Source organism: Tamandua tetradactyla, chromosome 6 (assembly GCF_023851605.1).
Source record: "Tamandua tetradactyla isolate mTamTet1 chromosome 6, mTamTet1.pri, whole genome shotgun sequence".
In the NCBI taxonomy this organism is placed as follows: Eukaryota; Metazoa; Chordata; class Mammalia; order Pilosa; family Myrmecophagidae; genus Tamandua; species Tamandua tetradactyla.
This window is the reverse complement of record NC_135332.1, coordinates 103,736,440-103,759,906: the sequence shown is the minus strand read 5'-3', so window position 1 is coordinate 103,759,906 and position 23,467 is coordinate 103,736,440. Positions and strand designations below refer to the sequence as shown.

At 38.0% G+C, this 23,467-nt stretch overlaps 1 pseudogene; it reads left to right on the top strand.

The window, feature by feature from the left end:
* LOC143686781 (protein TFG pseudogene) lies at positions 1-22,991 on the top strand (annotated as a pseudogene).
* The last annotated feature ends 476 nt before the right edge of the window (positions 22,992-23,467 follow it).

Here is a 23,467-nt window from a genome sequence, read left to right as displayed (position 1 = left end):
ATGCTGCGTACTTCCGCCCGAAGAGTGGGGTTCAGGGCCGGCGGAGGTCGCTTTCGGAGCGAGGCCCGACCTAGGGTTTGCGGAGACGTGTTTGAATATGTGGGAGCCCTTTAGAGACGTGAGGGGAGGGCGGGGGAGGAAGAATGGCATTTTCTGTTTTGGGGGGCGAAGGCACTGAGAGGGAAAGTAAAAATATTTGTAAATTAGAAACCATGAATCAGAGACAGCCAAATCAATTATGCTTAAGCCCCTCGGGTGGAATACGACGCTGCTTTTAAAAAAATAATAATAAATGAAGCCTGTGTTTATATTAATGGAAAACAAGGTACAGAATTCTAGGTATATGTATACACACACACACAGCACTGTGTGAAAAATGACGGAAATACACACAACCCTATTTGTCTAGTCCATCTCTGGCAGGAAGCATAACTGATAACAAAGGAGAGATGAGATTGAGAGATAAATCTTTCCACCGAATATTTTGAATGTGTGCAGTTTGAAATTTTTTGCAGAGTTCATGAATCAACTTTTGAAAAAACACGTTAAAAGGAAAAATCAGAGTATTCAACTAGCATGCTTTGAGTACATACTATTTGTCAATGCTAGGTATTGCAGCTAGAAGCAGACCCTGTTGTTAAACAACACAGATTTTGGAGGAGAAAGTAGAGGACAGCCATTTTACTGTTTCCCGGGGTGTCAGGGAAGGCTACAGAGATGATGGTTGAGCCAGGATTATGAATGATGAGGAAGACTGTGCCAAATGGACAAAGATTTGGAGACAGCAACCCAGGTTCAGGCATAAGGGACGGAATGTGCAGAGTTGAGGAAATTGAAAGTTGAATAAGAAAGCTAATTTACTAACCCATGTCCTCTAAGGTTGGTAATAGAAGGAAAATCATTACCAGGGATTCAGTGCCCCTGATTCTTATTCAGTTGCCTAAAACTCTCCCCTCTTTTTTGGGGATCCCTCTTTCATTATGTAATTACTACTAACATATCATATGTGGCTTGAATGACCTTGCCAAGTGTGGATTCCCAAGTTTTTTCCTGGAATATTTGCAGGGAGTTTTACCAAAGGCTCGGGCATTGGTGTGAACAGATACCTGTAGCTTCTTAATCTGGCTCACTCATCTTTAGTTTAGAGGGGAAAAGTCTCTGCTCAAGACGTGTGATTCCTGAGGCCACCTTGTCCCTCATGAGTACCTTCCCTCTAGTCTTTCCTGGGCCATAGATATCTAGACTATTCCTTCCTTCAAGCAGAAACTCAAGTCCTACCAGGGGTGTGAACTTTACTGATGGCCTCAGCAGGACAGCTCTGCCAGGATATTACACAACAGCTTACCATCTTTAGGCATCAAGGGCATGCTTCCACTCATGAAGAAGTAGCTTGCATCAGGTCATGCAGGGTGGAGTATGCCATGTTAAGCATGTAGAATTTTACCCAGTGGACACAAGGAAACTTGCAAAGAGAAAGATGGTTGGAATCAGGTATGTGAAAACATCATACAAATGGATATAGAAATATGAAGGCAGTGCAGTGTAAAGAAAAGAACTCCGGAAACCTGGATTCCGGTATCGCCCTAACACTGACTGATTGGGTGATTACGACAAGTTGTTTGGCTTTGCAAAGAACCTCAGTGTACTCATCTATAAAATGAAAGAGATTGGTGTTCTTCTAGAAGGGCTTTTCCAACTCTAAAGTCCTACAATGTTATGTCTATCCAACTTCCAATAGAAAACCCAACTGTAAAGAAGACATGACATTTTTTCATGACAATGTCAGGACCAAAGGAGTCAGTCATGCGTATTACTTCTTCATAGAACTGAAATACTTTACTTATTTGTGCACAGGAATTGTAATGATTATTTGCTGCATAGCAGTGTAATCACTGAAAAGAGTATGGACCCGATTTTCAAATCATTCCCTGAACCAGTTTGTTACCTGGAAAATGTGAATAATAACTGCCTCACAAAGTCATTTCAGGATCAAGTGATATAATGTATATGAAGATATTTTATAGATTATGAAAGTTGTAAATGTAATGCATAAAATTCTTATAATTGGATAATTTTTAGAAATTGTTTTGAGGGGTAAAGGCTTATAAATACTTTTTAAAGGAATTACTTCAATCTGGGCTCTATTTTATGTCTCTACCTTAATTTTTTTCCTATGTGTCATTCATAATATTTTGTTATATCTTCTCTAAACTTGGAGGATCTCTTAAATCCTCTTGGAAACAATATAGGATATAAATAAAACCACACAAGCCTCATTTAAACATATACTTTTAGTCCATAAGCTCCAAAAATGTTTTTCAGGAAAAAATTCATCAAGGATGGGCCATGGTGGCTTAGCAGGCAGAGTTCCCACCTGTCAAAAAAAAGAAAAATTCATGAGATGAAATGACAGAAATAAACCTCTTTTGCCTTAGGTAGTAGTATACTTCCTGGGATTTTCTGCTGAGTTTGATTTTCAGCTATTTCTTTCTCTTGGGGATGAATTCCGAGAATCGCATCTCTCAGACTTACATCATACATAGTCTGAAGGTCATAACTACGAAATTTTAAAACTGTAAGACTATATTCTCCAAGGTCTCCTTATTCAAGTTCTCTGTGACATTTAGAAGTAGAGTACTATATTGGTATTTTGCATTTCGTACTCCTAATCAGACTTTTCTTATGTTTAACTTTTCTCTGGTTTTGATTACGCTCAGATTGAAAAAAAAGGTAGGGTGGAGTGGAGCGGGATGAGGGTAGCTTAAAATACTGTAACCCAGAGGTTCTTAACCTGGTTTCCATGGCTCCCTAGCCAGTTCTCAAATGTGCTCTGGTGAGCCTCCCTGAAATCGTATGCAAAATGCTGTATTATGTTTGTATGTGCATTTTTGTGAAAAAGATTCTTGTAGGGGTTCATGATTCAGAAATGTTTAAGAACCACTATGGAATACCTTCTTTACTCATTTTAAAATACCAAAACAGAACTAATTTTCCAACAAATAATTAAAAGCTCAGCACCAGTTTTGAAGGTTCAAATCTTGACTACCACTTGTCAGTTAAGTGATCTGGAGTAAATGATTGAAATCTTAAAACTTAGTTTCCCCATGACATATTTAGCACGGTGCCAAGTACATGGTGGACACGAATCAAACACTGAAGTAACTTCCCTTTCCTTTCATCCCCTCCCTGTCCTCCACCCACATCTGTCATTAGACACAATAGGAGTTAAAAGAGCCCGATAGGGACCTGACTTCTAGGGGATTACAGTCTCCTTGTGCTAAGTCATGTACTTGGGTGATGCCACAGAAGAGTTACAGTTATTTCAGAGGAGATAATTTCATTCTGAGTAATGAGGGAATGCTTTAAAAAGGAAGAATGATTTAAGCTGGTTATTAAATGGCAATATCTTTTATAGCTATTGCTTTAAACTAGCATTCCAGGAGAGAGCACCTTGATCCTTTGTCAGCCCTCTCCATTGCACTTTGCTTTCCTTTTCCATCCTATCTGCCATTTCTGTTCGGTTGGGGAACATACTCAGTATTTCCTGTTTTAGTCCTCTATTCACAACCTATTTATGACCCCTCTATCCAATCCAGATATGAGTGTTTTCTCTCTTCTACTCCAGTCTGCTCATGCTTCAAAAGCTTACTTCAAGAGTCAAAAGAACTGATCTCAAGTTCACAACTTTATTCAATGAATGTGTGTAGGTGGGTGAAGAAACTTCTATTTGTATATAGGCTATTCTTTTTTTATATATATAATTTTTTATTAATTAAAAAAATTACAAGAAAAGCAAACATCCTTAATATATGCTTATTCTGCTCTACATATATAATCAGTAATTCACAATATCATCACATAGTTGCATATTCATCATCATGATCATTTCTTAGAACATTTGCATCAATTCAGAAAAAGAAATAAAAAGTCAACAGAAAAATAAAACAAAAGCAGAAAAAGAAAAAAAGAATTTTACATACCATATCCCTTACCCCTCCCTTTCATTGATCACTAGCATTTGAAACTGAATTTATTTTAACATTTGTTCCCCTATTATTTATTTTTATTCCGTGTGTTCTACTCGTCTGTTGACAAGGTAGATAAAAGGAGCATCAAACACAAGGTTTTCACAATCACACAGTCACATTGTGAAAGCTATATCATTATACAATCATCATCAAGAAACATGGCTACTGGAACACAGCTCTACATTTTCAGACAGTTCCTTCCAGCTTTTCCATTACCTCTTGAATAACAAGGTGATATCTACTTAATGTGTAAGAATAACCTCCAGGATAAATTCTCAACTCTGTTTGGAATCTCTCAGCCATTGACACTTCACCTCATTTCACTCTTCCCCCTTTTAGTCGAGAAGTTTTTCTCAATCCCTCGATGCTGGGTCTCAGCTCATTCAGGAGTTTTTCTCAATCCCTTGACGCTGAGTCTCAGGTCATTCTAGGTTTTCTGTCCCACATTGCCAGGAAGGTCCACACCCCTGGGAGTCATGTCCCACATAGACAGAGGGAAAGTGGTGAGTTTGCTTGTTGTATTGGCTGCAAATAGAAGCCACATCTGAGCAACAAAAGAGGTTCTCCTGGGGGTGACATTTAGGCCTAATTTTAAGTAGGCTTGACCTATCCTTTGTGGGGTTAAGTTTCATGTGAACAAACCCCAAGACTGGGGGCTCAACCTATAGCTTTGGTTGTCCGCACTGCTTGTGAGAATATCAAGAATTCAACTTGGGGAGGTTGAATTTTCCCCCATTCTCACCATTTCCCGGAGGGGACTTTGCAAATACTTTTCCACTTACTGATCAAATCACTCTGGGATTCACTGGGACATCTCTCTGGGCAAACCAATAAAATCTAATGCCTTACCCAAGGTTCCATGTACTTATGTTGTTCAACCAACTATCTACATAAGTTATATTAGGAGACGCATTAGTCAAAATATAAATTTTGTACCAAATAGACATTTTTTTATTTAGTCTCACACATAAGTTGAAATTTTAAAATATTAATTATCATCTATTTTCAGCACCCTGTAGTAATGACATTCCTTTGTTCTTCCTCATGCAGAAACATTTTAAAATTTGTACATTTAGTCATTATCATTATACACTCTAGGCATTCCTAGATTATACCATCTCAACCTTTATTGTCTCTTTCTTTATGTTTTCATTTATGCCCCCAGCACTCCTCCCTCTACCATTCTCACATTCAGCTTCATTTAGTGTTTTAACATAATTGCATTACAGTTAGGTAGTGTTGTGCTGTCCATTTCTGAGTTTTTATATTCAGTCTTGTTGTGCAAGCTGTATCTTCTCAAATCCAGTTACCCAATATCTTACCCTAGTTCTATATCCTGATGGTCTCTGTTACCAACAAAATATTCCCAGTTTATTCAGTAATGTCAGCTCATATTAGTGAGATCATACAGTATTTGTCCTTTTGTTTTTGGCTAATCACACTCAGGATAATGTCCTTAAGGTCCATCCATGTTGTTACATACTTCATAACTTTATTCTTACAGCTGCATAATATTCCATCATATGTGTATGCCACAGTTTGTTTAGCCACCCATCCATTGATGGACATTTTGGCTGTTTCCATCTCTTGGTAATTGTAAATAATGCTGCTATAAACATTGGTGTGTAAATGTCCATTGTGTCCTTGCTCTCATGTCCTTTGAGTAGAGACAGCGTGTAGATGGGTCTTGTTTTTTAATCCATTCTGCCAGTCTATGTCTTTTGATTGGGGGGTTTAATCCATTAACATTTAGTGTTAATACTGCATGGGTAGTACTTTCTTCTACCATTTTGCTTTTTGGATTTTATCTGTCATATCTAATTTTCTTTCTTTTTACCTTTACTCATAGTCTTCCTTTCTACACTCTTCTCCATATCTCTCTCTTCTGTCTTCATATCTGTCTCTAGTGTTCCCTTTAGTATTTCTTGCAGAGCTGGTCTATTGGTCACAAATTCTCTCAGTGATTTTTTGTCTGAAAATGTTTTAATTTCTCCTTCATTTTTGAAGGACAATTTTGCTGGATATAGAATTCTTGGTTGGCAGTTTTTCTCTTTTAATAATTTAAATATATCATCCCACTGTCTTCTCACCTCCATGGTTTCTGCTGAGAAATCTATGCATAGTCTTATCAGGCTCCCCTTGTATGTGATGGATTGCTTTTCTCTTGCTGCTTTCAAGATTCTCTCTTTCTCTTTGACCTCTGACATTGTGATCAGTAAGTGTCTTGGAGTACATTTATTTGGATCTATTCTCTTAAGGGTATGCTGCACTTCTTGGATCTGTAATTTTAAGTCTTTCATAAGAGTTGGGAAATTTTCAGTGATAATTTCCTCCATTAGTTTTTCTCCTCCTTTTCCCTTCTTTTCTCCTTCTGGGACACCCACAACACGTATATTCGTGCGCCTCATATTGTCTTTCAGTTCCCTGAGTTCCTGCTTATATTTTCCCATTTTTTTCCCTATATTTTCTTTTTCTTGCCAGATTTCAATGTCTCATCCTCCAGTTCAGAAATCCTATGTTCTGTCTCTCGAAATCTACTGTTGTAGGTTTCCATTGTTTTTTTCATCTCTTCTACCATGACTTTCATTCCCATAAGTTCTGTGATTTGTTTTTTCAGATTTTCAATTTCTTCTTTTTGTTCATTCCTTGCCTTCTTTATATCCTTCCTCAATTCGTTGATTTGGTTTTTGATAAGGTTTTCCATATCTGTTCATACATTCTGAATTAAATGTTTCAGCTCCTGTATCTCATTTGAATTGTTGGTTTGTTCCTTTGAGCCACTTCTTCAATTTTCCTAGGGTGATTTGTTATTTTTTGCTGGCATCTAGTCATTTAATTACCTTAATTAGTTTATTCTGGAGATTGCTTGCACTTCTTTTACCTAGGGTTTTCTTGCTGGATGAATTTGTTGTCTGTCTGTTCTTTGACATTCTGTTCAGCTTTATCTGGACCTTTAGCTTAAGATTTGTTTAACAGAGGAGAATTTTTCAGTTTTTGTTTTCTTGTTTCTTACCCTGCTTGTATGGTACCTTTCCCCCCCACATTTAGGAGGGTCTACTTAGGTATTATAGACCACAGCCGGATTTTCCCAGACCAAACTGGCTTCCTATCAGGAAGAAAGAGTCACCTGCATTGGTTTTCCCCAAGGGTGAGACCCAGCAGGTTGAAAGACTTTCCTGTGTAGTCTCTGAACTCTGTTTTTCTTATCCTGCCCAGTATGTGGTGCTTGTCTGCCTGCAGGTCCCACCAGCATAAGATGATGCAGTACCTTTTACTTTGTCTGGGGGCGTGGTGGAGACCAAGGAGAGGTTGTAGGCTGGTTTTAATGGTTTCATATTACCAAGCCCTGGTGTTGAATTCCTTGAGAGAGGGATTCCACCTGAGTTGGGCTTCACCCCTCCCCTGGGGAAGGTGCTGGGGCAAAAATGAGCGACCTCTGCTTTGACCAGATTCACCTAAGCTGCGGGTCTATTTTTAGTGGTCAGAATTTGTTAATTAATTCCACAGTTGATGTTTGGTTGGGCTCAGCCCCTGCTGCTGGTAAAGTCTCTTTCCTTCCCCCACTGGGAAGCAGCCTGTAGGGGAGGGGCACTGGCCACCACAGCTCAGGGAACTCACGGTTCTGGGGGGCTCACAGCCTGTTCAGCTGGTCCAGATTGGGGTACGCTGTGTGTCCAGTCACTGATGTGGCCCCAGGAGCTGTTCTGTATTGTTTCTGGTTATTTAGTAGTTGTTCTGGAGGACGAACTAAAATGCTCATGTTGTTAAGCCGCCCTCTTGGCCCAGAAGTCCCTATAGGCTATTCTTTTGACCAGTGGGTTGATTGTGAGTAGTGGAGGGGACCTAGATGAGTGCATAACCCTGAGAAACAGTGAATATTGGATTAACCATAAGCTCGTTTTATAAAACTGTGGGTTAAAAACTGTAACCATGTGTGCCGATTTGAAACTATTATGTACCCCATAAAAGCCAGGTTTTAATCCCGATCCAGTCTTGTGGGGGCAGCCACTTCTTTTAATCCTGATTCAGTATTGTAGGGTGGAAACTTTTGAATAGATCATCTCCATGGAAATGTGCCATGCCCAATTGTGGTGTGGCCTTTTGATGAGATAGAGATGTGTCTCCACCCATTCAAGGTGGGTCCTGATTAGTTTACTAGAGTCCTTTAAATGGGGAAGCATCTTGAATAAACCTCAGATGTAGATGCAGACATTTAGAGAACAGTTACTTCAGAGCTGACAGGGGCGTGGATATTTTGAGGTGCTTGGAGTGCTGACAGAGAGAGCAGAAACCTAGACATAGGCAGAGCTCAGCAGAGTGGCACCATGTGTCTTCCCATGAGATGCTAAGCAAGCCAAAACCCAGAGCTTTATTCCAGAGGAGCTAAGTGAAGGCCCACAGACACTTAGAGAGGAAACCACAGGAAACAGAGGCTGCAAGCAACAGATCCTAGGAGCAAGAGTCCAGCAGATGCCAGCCATGTGCCTTCCCAGCTGACAGAGGTGTTCTGGATAACATCAGCTTTTCTTCAGTGAAGAAAATCTCTTGTTGCTGCCTTAATTTGGACATTTTCACAGGCTTAGACTGTAAACTTGTAAATTTTTAAATTCCTTTTTAAAAAGCCGTTCTATTTCTGGTACATTGCATTTCAGCAGCTTAATAAACTAAAACACCATATGAAATATTTTGAATTAATAATAAATTAAAAACTTAAAAGTGAGTTAAAAAACTGAATAGTGTTCTTAAATTATTTTTTCTGAGTCCCTAAGATTTTACTAGTGCTTTCAGCAGAGTATTTATTTTGGATAAAGGCTTAATATTAGATTCCAGGGGATCTGAGTTATAGTCTCTTTCTTGCCAGTAATTGGCTAACTTTTAAACAATTCTCTCTGAGCGTTTCTTCATCTGTTAAACAGAAGTAATAATTTCAGTTGTTTCCATTATAGAATTGCTGAGAGATAGATATGAAAATATTCTGAAAAATGCATTATTGCTGGGGAAGAGCATATATACCAAATAGCGGGTGCATGATGGTCTGCAGATTCGGCTAAGTATATTTTAAAAACTTACAAAAATTTATAATATGAGTAATATTTTATTTTCTGCATTGTTGGTCTTTTGTCTGTGGAGACTAGATCTTATAATTGTTTCGAACCCTACTCTCCATCTATCTTTAACGTGCTCTATGTCTTGTGTTAATTGGTAGGTATTTCTTGCTTTGGAAAAGTTGGGATTGACATAAGAATGGGGATGCCTAAGGGATATCCCTCATGTTACTCCTAGGAGAGAGCAACTTACTACTCTCATAGGTGCCTCAATTTATTTTAATCTTTATCTCTAAAGGTGTTTACATTTTGATAAAGAGAAATCAGTTTTCTCTCCAATTTTGAGTAAATGATAACCTAGTTAAGTCCCAATGGGAGGTGTGGACAGAGGAAACCTGCTGTCACTGATGTCTTTTGTGTGAAATGAGATTTTAGAACATAAGTGGTACAGGGAATTGTGAGATCAGATTTCAACCCTCTTCTATCTCCCTCCTTTATAATCTTTATCTCCACTTCTAACGATATCATTATCAGAGTTTTCAACATATGGAGTTGAGAGAGGGGCAAATGTCCATTATAGGATCATATTTCACTTCTACTCTGGAGAAAAATAAGACTATTTTCCCAAATTTACTTATTTAAAAAAAATAAGTTAAGTTATTAAAATAATAAGTCTATAGTTCAAAAACTAAAATCTATTCAAAGGGCTCACATTTAAAAATCTGCACAGTGAGTTTGGGTTTGCACCATTTGTTGCCTTTCTATTTCTATGTTAAATTACACATTTTAAGGAATCTGGAGATCAATTCTCAAGAACCTCTTCAAAAAACCAGATTATGAGTAAGTACTGAACAAACCTTAAAGCCGCATTAAATATTCTCTCACACAGTTATTGTGGGTCAGGAATCTTAGAGCTGCTTAGCTGGGTGGTTCTGGCTCGGTTCTCTCCTGGGTCATAGTCAGTCTGTTGTCCAGGGCTGCTGTGTTCTGAAGATTTGGCTTTGACTTGGGCTAGGGAACCCCTTCCAGGATGACTCCTTCCCATGACTGATGGCACGAGGCCTCAGTTCCTGAATGCCTATGCCATTCATAGGACTGCTTGATTGTTCTTAAGATATGGCAGCTGGTTTCTTCCAGAGTAAGTGATATGAGAGAGAAAGGAAAAAACCATTCATTGTCTTTCAAGACTTGGCCTCAGAAGCCATGTACCATTGCTTCAGCTATAATCTATTGGGTTCATAGATCAGGCATGATAAAATGTGGGAGGAAACCATACAAGAGCATTAACACCAGAGTCAGGGACGATTGGATACCATCATGGAAACTCTCTAACAATCCTCAAGGGATCAAGAAGTAAAAACAAGGATCTAATAACTGTCTAACCATCTTCTGATGGTTTGGGTTACATCATGTTCAGATCTGTCTATATGCAATAAACTTCTTACTATGAGTGGAAAAGTCTATAAAGATGTTTACTGTAGTTCTGGTTTTATGCCCTTCTAAAATGTTTTAAAGGATCTGAGAAAAATTATGTTATAGTTGGGAAAGGAAGAGAAATATTACTGTTTAGTTTTAAAAACTTATATTTAAAACAGTTGAGGAGGGCATATAATACCAAAGTGGCTCCATAAAACCATTTTTCAAAAGAGTTGCTGTTGACTTCCAACCCAAGTTCTTAGGAATCAATGGGAATCCTTTACAACAGAGCAAAAGTTTATCTCCATTTTTTCATAAACTTCTTTGAATAATTTTATGGGCACTGAATATTTTTCTTCCTGGGAAAATGTCTATATCCAAATTATTGTAGCCATTAATTATGCATTTTAAGTTTTCTTTTAAAAAATCTATATTAAATAACAGTGGTGACAGCACTCTCTCCAGCTAAGCAAGTTTAAGGTACAAACCAGAAAGAAAGCTTCACTCTCATCTTAGTCCCTCAAAGTAGACTTTTCTACTTTGCATTGCACTTTTAGTAATCCTTAATAGAAGAATTGATGTCTTACATCATTTGGAATCTTATCTTGAAGTTTAATGGAGAACATTTTTTACTCTTAGTAAATGGATATTTTCATTTTCTTGGTACCTTACTGAACTTGATACAAATTATAATACAAAAACCATTTGTTAAAGCAGTTTATTAAATGTTGATTACTATACTTTTTTGTTAAATTTACTTCAGAAAAATCAATTCTAGACAAAACCCTCTTCAGAACTAGAGCCTTCTTCTTTTCTTTGAATCAACTGAATACATTTCTGGGAAGTTCTCTTTTCAATTCACCCCAGAAGATATTGAATCCAAACACTAAATGTGAGATTGTCTTATCTGAACTCTGAGATAAGCTATTTTGTTTAATTTTAAAGGAACAGACAGAGGTGCTTGAATTACTACTTGAAATACAAAAACTGAATTATTTACCTTTTTTTCATGGAAAGAAAATGAAATGAGGAAATAAATACTATAAAATGTTTTATTATAAGTGAGTCAGTATGCAGGAAATTGACAGTAAATTCAATAGACAGGTATCCCTCAATTAATGTTAATTTACTTGTGAAAATTTTAAAGTCACTAACTTACTTAAGTAAATAACCATTTAATCATGAATATAATATAGCAATACATGAAAGAATTACTTGAGACCTGTCATTTGTATGCCAGATACCATGCCAGGTGCTAAGTTACAGAAAGAGGTAGATTTACCATGAACCCAATGAAGTTTAAGCTTTAGGGTCACTCACTTGCATGAACCCCTTCCGAGGCAAATGTGTTCAAATAGTCCATTTTATGTGTGTGTAAAATGCATAAAATTAAGATGTTTTAACCTCAATTCTGCTGTCTCTTTCTATTTTGATGTCTCATATATCACATTTCCCTTGTGTTGCCAGGCACTGGAGTGTCCACAAATATTTTGGGGGTTCTGATTAAGGACAAGTTGAGCTGGGGATACATTTAATTTTGTAGGATATATTTCTTTGGTCACTTTGATATGCAGTTGAAATGCTGCGAGTTGTCCATTTAGAAATGACTTCCAGAAATACATCAGTCCCTGTTGTGCTAACTCACACTGCATCATATGGAGTCAAGGTCACATTTCTATATAAGCTTATCTTATTGTATTAGTTTTCTGTTGCTGAGTAACAGATTATTACAAACTGTACACATTATTGTTCATTAAAGTGAACAGAGTATATATACCCATTTGCTGTATACTTCCATGAACTAGAATAAATATGTGTCACTATTATAAGGTGTTAAAACTAGGGTGGCATGTGGGAAAAAAATACTCTTAATGCCAACTAGGGACTCTAGTTAACAGTAATGTTATAACGTTCTTATATCAATTGTAATAAAGGTACCACACCAATGCTAAGTGTCAGTAATGGGGTAGGAGTATAAGGGATATGCAGTTTTTCTTTTTAGAGCATGAAAATATTCTAAAATTGATCGTGGTGATCAATGCACAACTCTCTGATTATACTGGAAGCCATTGGTTGTATGTGTTGGATGGATTGTATTGTGTATAAATAAAACTGCTTTAAAAGAAACAAAAAATGAACAGAATATCCAATAAAAGTAATATAGATGAGGAATAAAAGTAATGAATATTAAGCTGTCAGAAAGAATTAAATTACAATAAAATTTTTGCAGAACACACCAAAAGCAGTAGTTCATTAAAAGTGGGCAATACTTTTTGAAAAGAATTAATGATAGGCTCAGTGCCTTCCTTAGACTCAAATGAAAGGGGACCCTGCCTGGAATCCTGCAATTTAGAACTCCTTGCACATCACAAGTACTGACACACAAGAATATATATTTTTCTCTTTGACCTCATGAAGAAATTCTCTTAATGTCTGGTGTCCAACAGAGGGCTGGGAATTAAGACAAGTTAGGAGGCTACAAGGGCCTTCTTGATTCTTTTCGATGTGCATCTTGTCTTGGGCATATGAATGTGGCCCTGGGAATTCCTCTATTACATAGATATTAATGTCCCTTCTTCCCTGAATAACAGTTTCTTCATGGTCCACTGAAGGCACTGAATGTCCAGCGATCCCTTGCCCCAGGTACGTGAGTGCTCTCCCACAGTGTTTTGTAGGAGAGCCTACGAACTGCTTTCCACACACACAGCAACTTCCGGTTTGGCTTGACCCTCAAGTCACCACCAGACAATTTAGCAGACATACCTGTTTCCAGAATATGCATAAGGGTTACTCTGCTCCCTTCGGAACCACGATCAGGGATCTGCACTGGAAGGTGCGTTGGCTCCATGCTAGCCAGTAAGTAGGGGCACAGAGGTGGGATCCTACGTCTTCTATGTAGCCTTTGTCTTGATTTGGTGCTTACCCTGTTACTACAGGCTTTTAACTATTTTCTGGAGCTTTGAGAAAGATGTTTCTGCCAGTTCTTGGGCTGGTTGTTCAAAGTTTCTGTGGGGGCCTGGAATCTTGAAGTGTCTCTTGATGGGGGCAGGAAACATATAAATTTAAAGTGAGATATTTTGGAATATTCAAAACAAAACTACATTTCAAAGCAAATAACAAATTGGGAAAATGTTTAAAAAAAGACAAAGGTTTATTTTCCTTAATCTATAAAGCTATATCAATTATATATTGCTCTGTAACAAACCACTCCACTGCCTCTAATTATCACAACAAACCTGATATAGGGTTGTTTTCTTTTATTCTAAATATAAAGAAACTGAGGCTTAAAGAGATTAAATAATTTTTTTTTTTTTTTTTTTTTTTTTTAAGAAAGAGGGAGGAAGGGAAGGAAAGACAGAGAGAAGGAAGGAAGGAAGGAAGAAAGGGAAACATCTTTAAACATTTTCTTGTTTTATTGTATTTTGTTTGTTTGTTTGTTTTTTACATGGGCTGGGGCCGGGAATCGAACCGAGGTCCTCCGGCATGGCAGGCAAGCACTTTGCCCGCTGAGCCACCGCGGCCCGCCCGAGATTAAATAATTTTTAATGTCATGATAGCTAATATGTGGCAGTACTAAAAGTTGGATATATGGATCTGGAGCTAATGAGGATTCTGACCTCCACATATAAATTCAAGAGTCAGCAACATATGACCAAAAAAACAAAACAAAACCGTATTTCTCCTCCACGAAGAAGTGATGCAAGCTTTATTTTCACAGGAAGGCATATACTGAGTCCCCCAAGAGAGCTCACGGATGGTATTACATAGTAAATCAGGCTAGAAGCCTGATTTCTCTACACATCAAGATTGAATCCATCTTTCACGAGATTGAGAAAAACTCTAGAATGAGCTGAGAATTAACATCAAGGGATTGAGAACCTTCTCGACCAAAAGGGGGAAGAGTGAAATGAGACTAAGTGTCAATGGCTGAGAGATTCCAAACAGAGTCGAGAGGTTATTCTTACGCATTAAGTAGATATCACCTTGTTGTTCAAGATGTAGTGGAGAGGCTGGAGGGAACTGCCTGAAAATGTAGAGCCGTGTTCCAGTAGCCACGTTTCTTGATGATGATTGAACAATGATAGAGCTTTCACAATGTGACTCTGTGAATGTGAAAACCTTGTGTCTGATGCTCCTTTTATCTACCATATCAACAGACAAGTAGAACATATGTAATAAAAATAAATAATAGAGGGAACAAATGTTAAAATAAATTTAGTTTGAAATGCTAGTGGTAAATGAAAGCAAGGGGTAAGGGGTATGGTATGTATAACTTTTTTTCCTCTATTATCGTTTTATTTCTTTTTCTGTTGTCTTTTTATTTCTTTTTCTAAATCGATGCAAATGTTCTAAGAAATGATGAATATGCAACTATGTGATGATATTAAGAATTACTGATTATATATGTAGAATGGAATGATACCTTATTGTTTTGTTTGTTTGTTGTTAATTTTTTAAATTAATAATAAAAAAAAGATTGAATCCATCTTTCCAGAATGGACTCATATTAACCTAGTGTATAGATCTGATTTATAAAAGCAAAATGTCAAATCACAATGAGAAATCCCTGAGAAAGGAATATTTAAAATCCATGCATCTAGCTTCTTCTTATCCTGGGCAAAGAATAAAGTAAATGGAATATATAATAGCCTCAAGATGAGAGAACAGGAAGCTTCTATTTCACTCTTGGGATGGTCCTTCCAGGGAAGAAAATCTAGGACTCCCATTGCCTTCACTCTCTCATTTCATCGGTCCCAGACACACTCTACTGTCTCCCTATGACCTGCATGACTTATCTGTTTCACTTCTAAATACATTTGTAACCGTAGCCCAAAGACCTTACCTAAGTACTGAAGGGTTCCATGTGTGAACAACTCCTTTGTGTAGTGTTTCAATAAAGACAACCAATTTTTATCTTAATCTCTGAACTTAATCTTTCTTTTTTTGAATCCTTAAGGCTGGCAAGACCTCTCTTTGGGTAGAGAGTCTCTTTAGATACTTTAACAAAATCAAATTACCAGCAAGTTCTGGCTCTGGGAACCAATCTGGATCTTTAGGTCACCACCACAAATTTATTTTTGCAGCATAATAGGTGCCAACCTCATTAATGACTGACCGTATGACCTAACTCAAGCCATTGAGTCTCTCTGTGCTTCAGTTTCTTAATCTATAAAAGGGAGAAAAGAATGTCAAAGCCACAGAGTTTCTGTGCAGTATTGGAGATGTGAAAAGCACTCAGCACATTTTATCCATACTTATGACCAGTGTATTGTCATTATCTGTTGACTTTTCAGAGTGAAAACATACCTCCACGTTCTTAGGTGAACTTTGCTGTGAAGCTCAGTGACTGTAACATCAGTAGCAGGTGGTAATAAGGCTGAAAACAAAAACAGGGAGTGGTGATGGTAATGCCCACATTATAGAATGAGCCTCAAATTGGACTGAGAAGTGGTAACCAGAGAGAATTTTTAAACCATTAAGGCAGCGTTTTGTTTTATTTAATTTTTTTTTCTTTTAGCAACAGATCCCTTTAGCAATTTTGTGAGGCCTATGGATGCCTTCTCAGAATAATGGCTTTAAAGCCTCTCTCTCCATCCAACACAACAAGCAAACTCACCACCCTCCCCCTGTCTACGTGGGACGTGACTCCCAGGGGTGTGGACCTTCCTGGCAACGTGGGACAGAAATCCTAGAATGACCTGAGACTCAGCATCAAGGGATTGAGAAAACTGTCTCCACCAAAAGGGGGAAGAGTGAAATGAGACAAAGTGTCAATGGCTGAGAGATTCCAAACAGAGTTGAGAGGTTATCTTGGAGATTATTTTTACACATTAAGTAGATATCACCTTGTTATCCAAGATGTAATGGAGAGGCTGGAGGGAACTGCCTGAAAATGTGGAGCTGTGTTCCAGTAGCCATGTTTCTTGAAGATGATTGTATAATGATATAGCTTTCGCAATGTGACTGTGTGATTGTGAAAACCTTGTGTCTGATGCTCCTTTTATCTACCTTGTCAACAGACAAGTAGAACATATGGAGTAAAAATAAATAATAGGGGGAACAAATGTTAAAATAAATTTAGTTTGAAATGCTAGTGATCAGTGAAAGGGAAGAGTAAAGGGTATGGTATGTATAATTTCTTTTTCTGTTTTTGTTTTATTTTTCTGTTGTCTTTTTATTTCTTTTTCTGAATTGATGCAAATGTTCTAAGAAATGATCATGATGATGAATATGCAACTATGTGATGATATTGTGAATTACTGATTATATATGTAGAACGGAATGACCAAAATAGGAATGTTTGTGTTTATTTGGTGTTTTTTTTTGGTATTTAAAAAAATTAAATAAAAATTTTTTAAAAAAAGTGCAAAAATCAAAAACAAACAACAGAGATTCACAGAAAAAATCAATTATATTGAAATAATTATTAAAATATTACAAAAACATATTGTATTAGAGTAATATATGTGCTTGTTTATTAACACATTAGATAGCAAGATCTAACAACAGGTCAGATGATGGCCATAATTCAGCAGTAAGGATGAGTATAAAAATATTACTAGATATTTGTACCAATTATATCATGCTATGAGAATACCTATACTGGTGATAAAGTTATAGTTACTGCTAATATCTCTTGGTTTGCTGCCAACATTCATAATAGAGGGAAATGTTAAATTTCAGTTAGAGTTAATAAAAATAAAGGTATAATTTTTCCTATCCAGGTTAATAATCCATGCAGTAGAGAGTGGTAGCACAGTTATACAAAGAGAATTTTCAAGAGAGAAACTGGTTAAACATTTGGCAGAAAGAGCAGAAGTCGTAAAGATGAAGATGTTTTTGTGCTTATCATTTAGGGTATAAAGTGTGAACATTGCCAGTGCATTAGAGAAGTTGGTGATGTAAATACATATAGTAGTACTTTAAGGATTAACTGGGTAGGGGTGGGGGTGGGGGCCTGTGAGGAAGTGGAGGCAAAGGACGAAATACCACTTTTAAGGAACTTGGTTGTGAGGGGCATGAGAGGGAAGTGCCACAGATAAGAAGCGCTTGGTCTGAGGAGGGCTTGGTGCTTAGGGAAGAGGCTTATGGACATGCTTTGGGGAAAGAGCCATAGAAAAGGAGAGAGTGGAGAATCAAGATGGAGGGAAAAATCCATGAAGCAAGATCTCTGAGGAGGTATGGGGAGTTGGATCAAGAGAGAGAGCACTGAATAGACCTTGCAGGCACTCTGTCAAAAGTGCCAGCTGAAGGCAGCTTTTCCACCATTCTCCCAACAAGACCAGACATGTGCATGACACCATTTCAGACCCTCCAGACCAGCCTATCCATAGCCAAAACCACCAAGTGATGCCACGTAGAATGGAAGAACCACCCAGCAGAGCTCTGCCTGGACTCCTGACCCATAAAATAGCAAGCTTTAGTAAAAAGGTTGTGGTTATAGTTAAAAAGTAAAAAAGTAAGCAAAGGAATTTACCTTGAATTGATTGAGGAAAGACTCTTCTACTGCGAGGAAGAAGGACCATGGAAGTCAGTTGCAGGGAAAAAAAAAAAAAACAAAATAGAAGACAGAAAGATGAACAAGTCTATAACTCGAACTTGTGTGCCTTTGTCCTACACTTTGCTGTCACTGGCCCATGTGGGCATGTCGTTAACTCTAAAGAGAGGGCCTTAAAGAGATGCTATGCCATTGTTTGGTAGTTTTTCATAAAGTTAGATATACATACATATAGCATATGACACAGTAATTCCACTCCTAAATTATTTACCCAGGAGAAATATATATATATAGAGAGAGAAACTTGTACAAAATGTTCATAGTAATTTTATTTCTAATAACCCCAAACTGGAAATAAAGTAAATGTCTATCCATAGATACATAATTTTGTATACCCATATATTGAAATATTAATCAGTAATAAAGAGTAACAATCTACTAAAACACACAGCATAATTTAATCTCAAAAACACTTTTCTGAATTAAAGAAGCCAGACCAAAGATGGTATATATTATATGATACCATTTTTTAAAAATTCTAGGAGTTAAGTCATTTTTGACAGAAAGTAGATAAGAGGATTGCCTGGGCCTGGCGTGCAGCAAGGGTAGGGGAGGATTGACTGCAAAAGGGCATCAAGAGAAAATTTGGGGTGATGGAAATATTCTATATTTTGATTGTTGTGGTGGTTGCACAATGGTGAATATTTGTCAAGACTCATTGAACTATGCAATTACATACATCTTTTTAATCATATATATCTTTTAAGATATGCTATACCAATTAGAATATTTGCTTCTATCAATAGCCAAAAGTTCAACATTTGGGATTTATTATTTAACTTCATTGGATAAAAGAATAAAGGTGAATTACTGGCTCATTCAACTGAAAAAGTCCAGAAATGGGGCAGAAATCAGTCATATCACAGCCACGTTTTTAAGGTTTATTCAGCTCTGCTGGCCTCCATGTTTGAGCTTCATCTTCAGGCTGGCAGCGACATGGCTGAGGGGTTTCAGGTCTCTTTCTTCTAGAAGGAATGTGTAAACTTCCATAGCTCAGCAAATCTCCCCTCCCATCTCAGGGACCCAACCCAGAACACTTTTCTGTTCCTCAAGCAACCCCAGTGGCCCGGGAAATTCCATTTAGCAATGGCTGACATCTGAGTTTCAACCACAGGTAAGAGACACAGCATTCCCTGTGGACAAGCCATTTTCATGCAGAGGCACTAACATGTGGGGGTGTGTCTGGATATTTGGTGTGGCTGAAGTGATTATAAGTGGGGACTAGGGATGCTAAACATCGTAAGATGCATGAATCTGTCCTGCAGAAGAGACCACTGGCCAGCCCCAAATACCAAACTCATGCACAGTTAAGAAATATTACTGTAGACCACTGGTCCATTGGTGAAACTCACTGTCTTCATGGATATCTGAACAAAAATCAGGAAGGGGGTAGGCGATGGTGGCTCAGTGGCAGAGTTCTTGCCTGCCATGCTGGAAAGCTGGGTACGATTCCTGGTGCCTGCTCATGCCAAAAAAAAAAACCCAGAACAAAACAGGAAGGCAAGAGAAAGTGGATGCACTTTCTTAAGGGAAGAAGGGTTATCTGAATTCATGTAAACAGGATATTTCCTAGGGGCATATGCACATGTTCCAGATAAGACATTCCAACAGAAAGGATCAGGGAGGCCCCTATGCTTTGGCCTGTAGCTATTCTCTAAACTCTTTGGGTGTATAAACCCTGAGAGTACTTGCCCAGTTCAATATGCAAAGACTGGGAAAGATATTTTCATTTCTTCTTCTCTTTTTTTTTGTTAGCTCCAGGCACTGAAGGAAAATCTGTCATAGCAGTGGTAACTGCATACAAGCTTAAAGAACAGATGTCTCAGTCTAAATTTCAGCGATAATATATTGAAATATCAGAATGTCCAGGTTTCAAGAAAAGATTACAAAACATACAAAGAAACAGGAAGCAATAGCATGATGGCCCAGGCGAAGGAGAAGTTGAAAGTATTAGAACCATCAACGAGAAGGACCAGACCTGGACATACCAGACAAAGACATTTTAAAAAATGTTCCTAAATATACTCAAAGAGCTAAAGGAAAATGTGGTCAAACAACCCAAAGAAATCAGAAAAATGACAGATGAACACAAAGAGAATATTAATAGAGACTGAAATTATGAAAAAAAACTAAACAGAGCTGAAGACCACAGTAGAAGAAATAAAAATTCTCCAAAAATTTCAATAACAGATTCTATCTGGCAGAACAAAGTATCAGTGAACTTGAATATATGATAATGAAATCACTGAGTTTGAAGTGCAGAAGGAAGAATGGATGAAGAAAAGTGAACAGAGTTTGAGGAACCTGTGGGCACCATCAAGCAAACCAACATACACACTGTGGGAGTCCCAGAAGGAAAAGAAAGAGGACAGAGAGAATATTCAAAGAAATAATGGTTAACCCTCCCCAAATTTAATGAAAGACACAAATATGTGCATCCAAGATGTTCAATGAACTCTAAATAGAATAAGCTCAAGTAGGCCCGCACTGTGGCATAATATAATGACATTGTCAAATACCAAAAAATAGAGAGTTTTTTTGAAAGCTGTAACAGAGAAGCAGCATGCCATGTACAAGGGACCCTCAATAAGATTATGTGCTGATTTTTTTTTCCCCATTGGAAACCATGGAGGCAAGAAGGAAGTGGGATGACATATTTAAAGTCCTCCAGGGTCTAAAAAGCAAATGCATAAAATGAAATGATGAATCAGTGATTTTGGACTTTTAATGTATAAACTTGCAATTTGTGTCAAGAACTACACATAAAAGTGGAGGGATGGGCGGGCCACAGTGGCTCAGCAGGTAAGAGTGCTTGCCTGCCATGCCCGAGGACCCAGGTTCGATTCCCGGTGCCTGCCCATGTTTAAAAAAAAAAAATGTGGAGGGATATGGTTTGTGTACACTATTGATGTTAAGATAGTATCAAAGCAAATGAGCTTGTTATAGATTTAGGATATCTAATTTGAGCCTCATAGTAACTACAAATAAAATATTGGAGAATATGCAAGTTCATGGAGACAGAAATTAGAGTATAAGTTGCCAGGGGTGGGTGACAGGGTACATAGAGAGTTAATGCATAATGGGTGTAGGGTTTTTGTTTGGAGAGATGGGGAAGTTTTAGTAATGGAAGGTGGTGAGAATACCACAGTGTTGTGAATACTAATCCCACTGAATGCTATGCTTGGGAGTGGTTCAGATGGGAAAGTTTATGTTGTATATATGTTCCCACAATTAAAAAACTCAAAAAGAAAGGAAAGAGGCAATGACAATAAATGCAATATGTGATCCTGGATAGGATCTGGCAAGGATAAAGGAAAGACTCAAAGGGACTTACAAAAAAACTGGAATATAGACTCCATGTAAGATTTATATCAATGTAAAATTTATTGAACGTGATAAATGTGTTTAAGGTGGTTTTAAAAGTGAATCCTTCTTCTAGGGAATGTACGTAGTGGTATTAAGTGTTCAAAGAACGTAACATTGCCTCCACCTGCCACATACTAGGCCCAAGCTTGAGCTACACTTGTTGGGTCTGTGCAATTAGCCAGGCCAGTGTGAAATCAGTGAGCAAGGTGCAGAGGTGGCAGAGGGCAATGGAGCTGATAGTGACCACAGTGTCTCCCTGACCCCTGGAGCCTGATGGCAACAGCAGCAACAGCAGCAGCCTTGAACCAGCGTGGTCAGCGAAGACCTGCGGGAAGGCGACAGCAGCAGCCTTGGCAAGCGGTCTTTATCTTTATCCAGAGATGTATATATATAAAGAGCATCCTGGAGTCCACCACGAATGGGCAGTTGGCCTAAGTGGGAGGCTAATTATCAAAGCTGAACTTGAGGAAGATATTTGACAAATTCTCATTCATAATGAAGATATTACTTATGATGAATTAGTGCTAATGATGCAACAAGTTTTCAGAGGAAAAGTTCTGAGTAATGATGAAGTTATTATAAGGAATAAGGATAAAGATGGACATCTTATCACAATTTTTCATAGTTCTGACCTTTCCTTTGCAATTCACTTTAGTGGGAAACTGAAACTGACATTGTTTGTTAATGGCCAACCAAGTCCCCTTGGATGAAGCCAGGTGAAATATCTCCGTGGAGAACTGATAGAACTTCAAAATAAAATTAATCACTTATTAGATAGCTTAGAACCACCCGGAGAACCAGGACCTTCCACCAATATTCTTGAAAATGATACTGTTGATGGTAGGGAAGAAAAGCCGGCTGCTTCTGATTCTTCTGCAAAGCAGTCTACTCAAGTTATGGCTGCAAGTATGTCGGCCCTGATTTCTTAAAAATCCAAGACGAAATCAACAAAAATGTCATGTCTGCATTTGTATCAACAGATGATCAGGTTTCAGGGTCACCCAGTACTTCTGCAGAAGACCATTCAGGAGTGCCTGACAGCATTGCTTCTTCTTCCTCAGCAGCTCACCCACCAGGAGTTCAGCCACAAAAGCCACCATATACAGGAGCTCAGCCACAAGCAGATCAGATGTACCAAAAACAGGCTGGCGATGGTGCTCAGCCGTCACAGGCTCCTCCTCAGTCGCCACAGCAGTATGATATTCAGTATTCAGGCTATAGTCAGCAGACTGGGCCCCAACAACCACAGCAGTTCCAGAGATATGGTCAGCAACCAGCTTCCCAGGCACCAGCTGCTGACTTTCCTGGTCAGCCTCAGCAACTGCCTGCTTAACCACTGCAGCAGTACCAGGCGAGCAATTATCCTCCACCAATTTATACCACCCAAAGTTCTCTGCCTAGTAATAACACTCTGGCCCCTATTTCATAACCTGGAATGACTCCAAGCTAACCCGGAGTCATTTTAGTCCACCTCCTGGAAGTACTGTGACCCCTTTTCTAAATGGATCTGATCCTTATGCACGTAACTGACCTCCCTTCGGTCAGGGCTATACCCAACCTGGACCTGGGCATCAATAAGGAGGTTCAGCTATACTGATGAATACAGCCGTTAGATATTTGCCTCCCCAAAGACTTCAATACTACTATTTTATTTTAATTTGTATTGAAGCTCAGAAATTTAAAAAGCAGAGCATTTTTTTTTAAACATCAGTAACATTGTTTCTGTTAAATGAAAGCATAGTTTTCTGGAACATGAAAAAAGACCAAGATGAATTTTTTTCCTCTCCTGCTTGGAATTATAGCAGCTTTCTAGTTATTTTACTTGGCGACACTACTATTAAATATGTGTAAAGTGATTGACTTTCTAGCTTGCCTTGTCCAGAGGATATTAAAATGTTATGTTGAGGTTTAGCCATCTTACTTGGCTTTTTACTATTAACATGATATACTAAAGTAGATCCCTTTAAGAAGACAACTTGATATTATGTACAAAATGTAGCATTGCTAAATTAATAAAGATGATTGAATCCTCCCACCAAAATAAAAAGAGCATA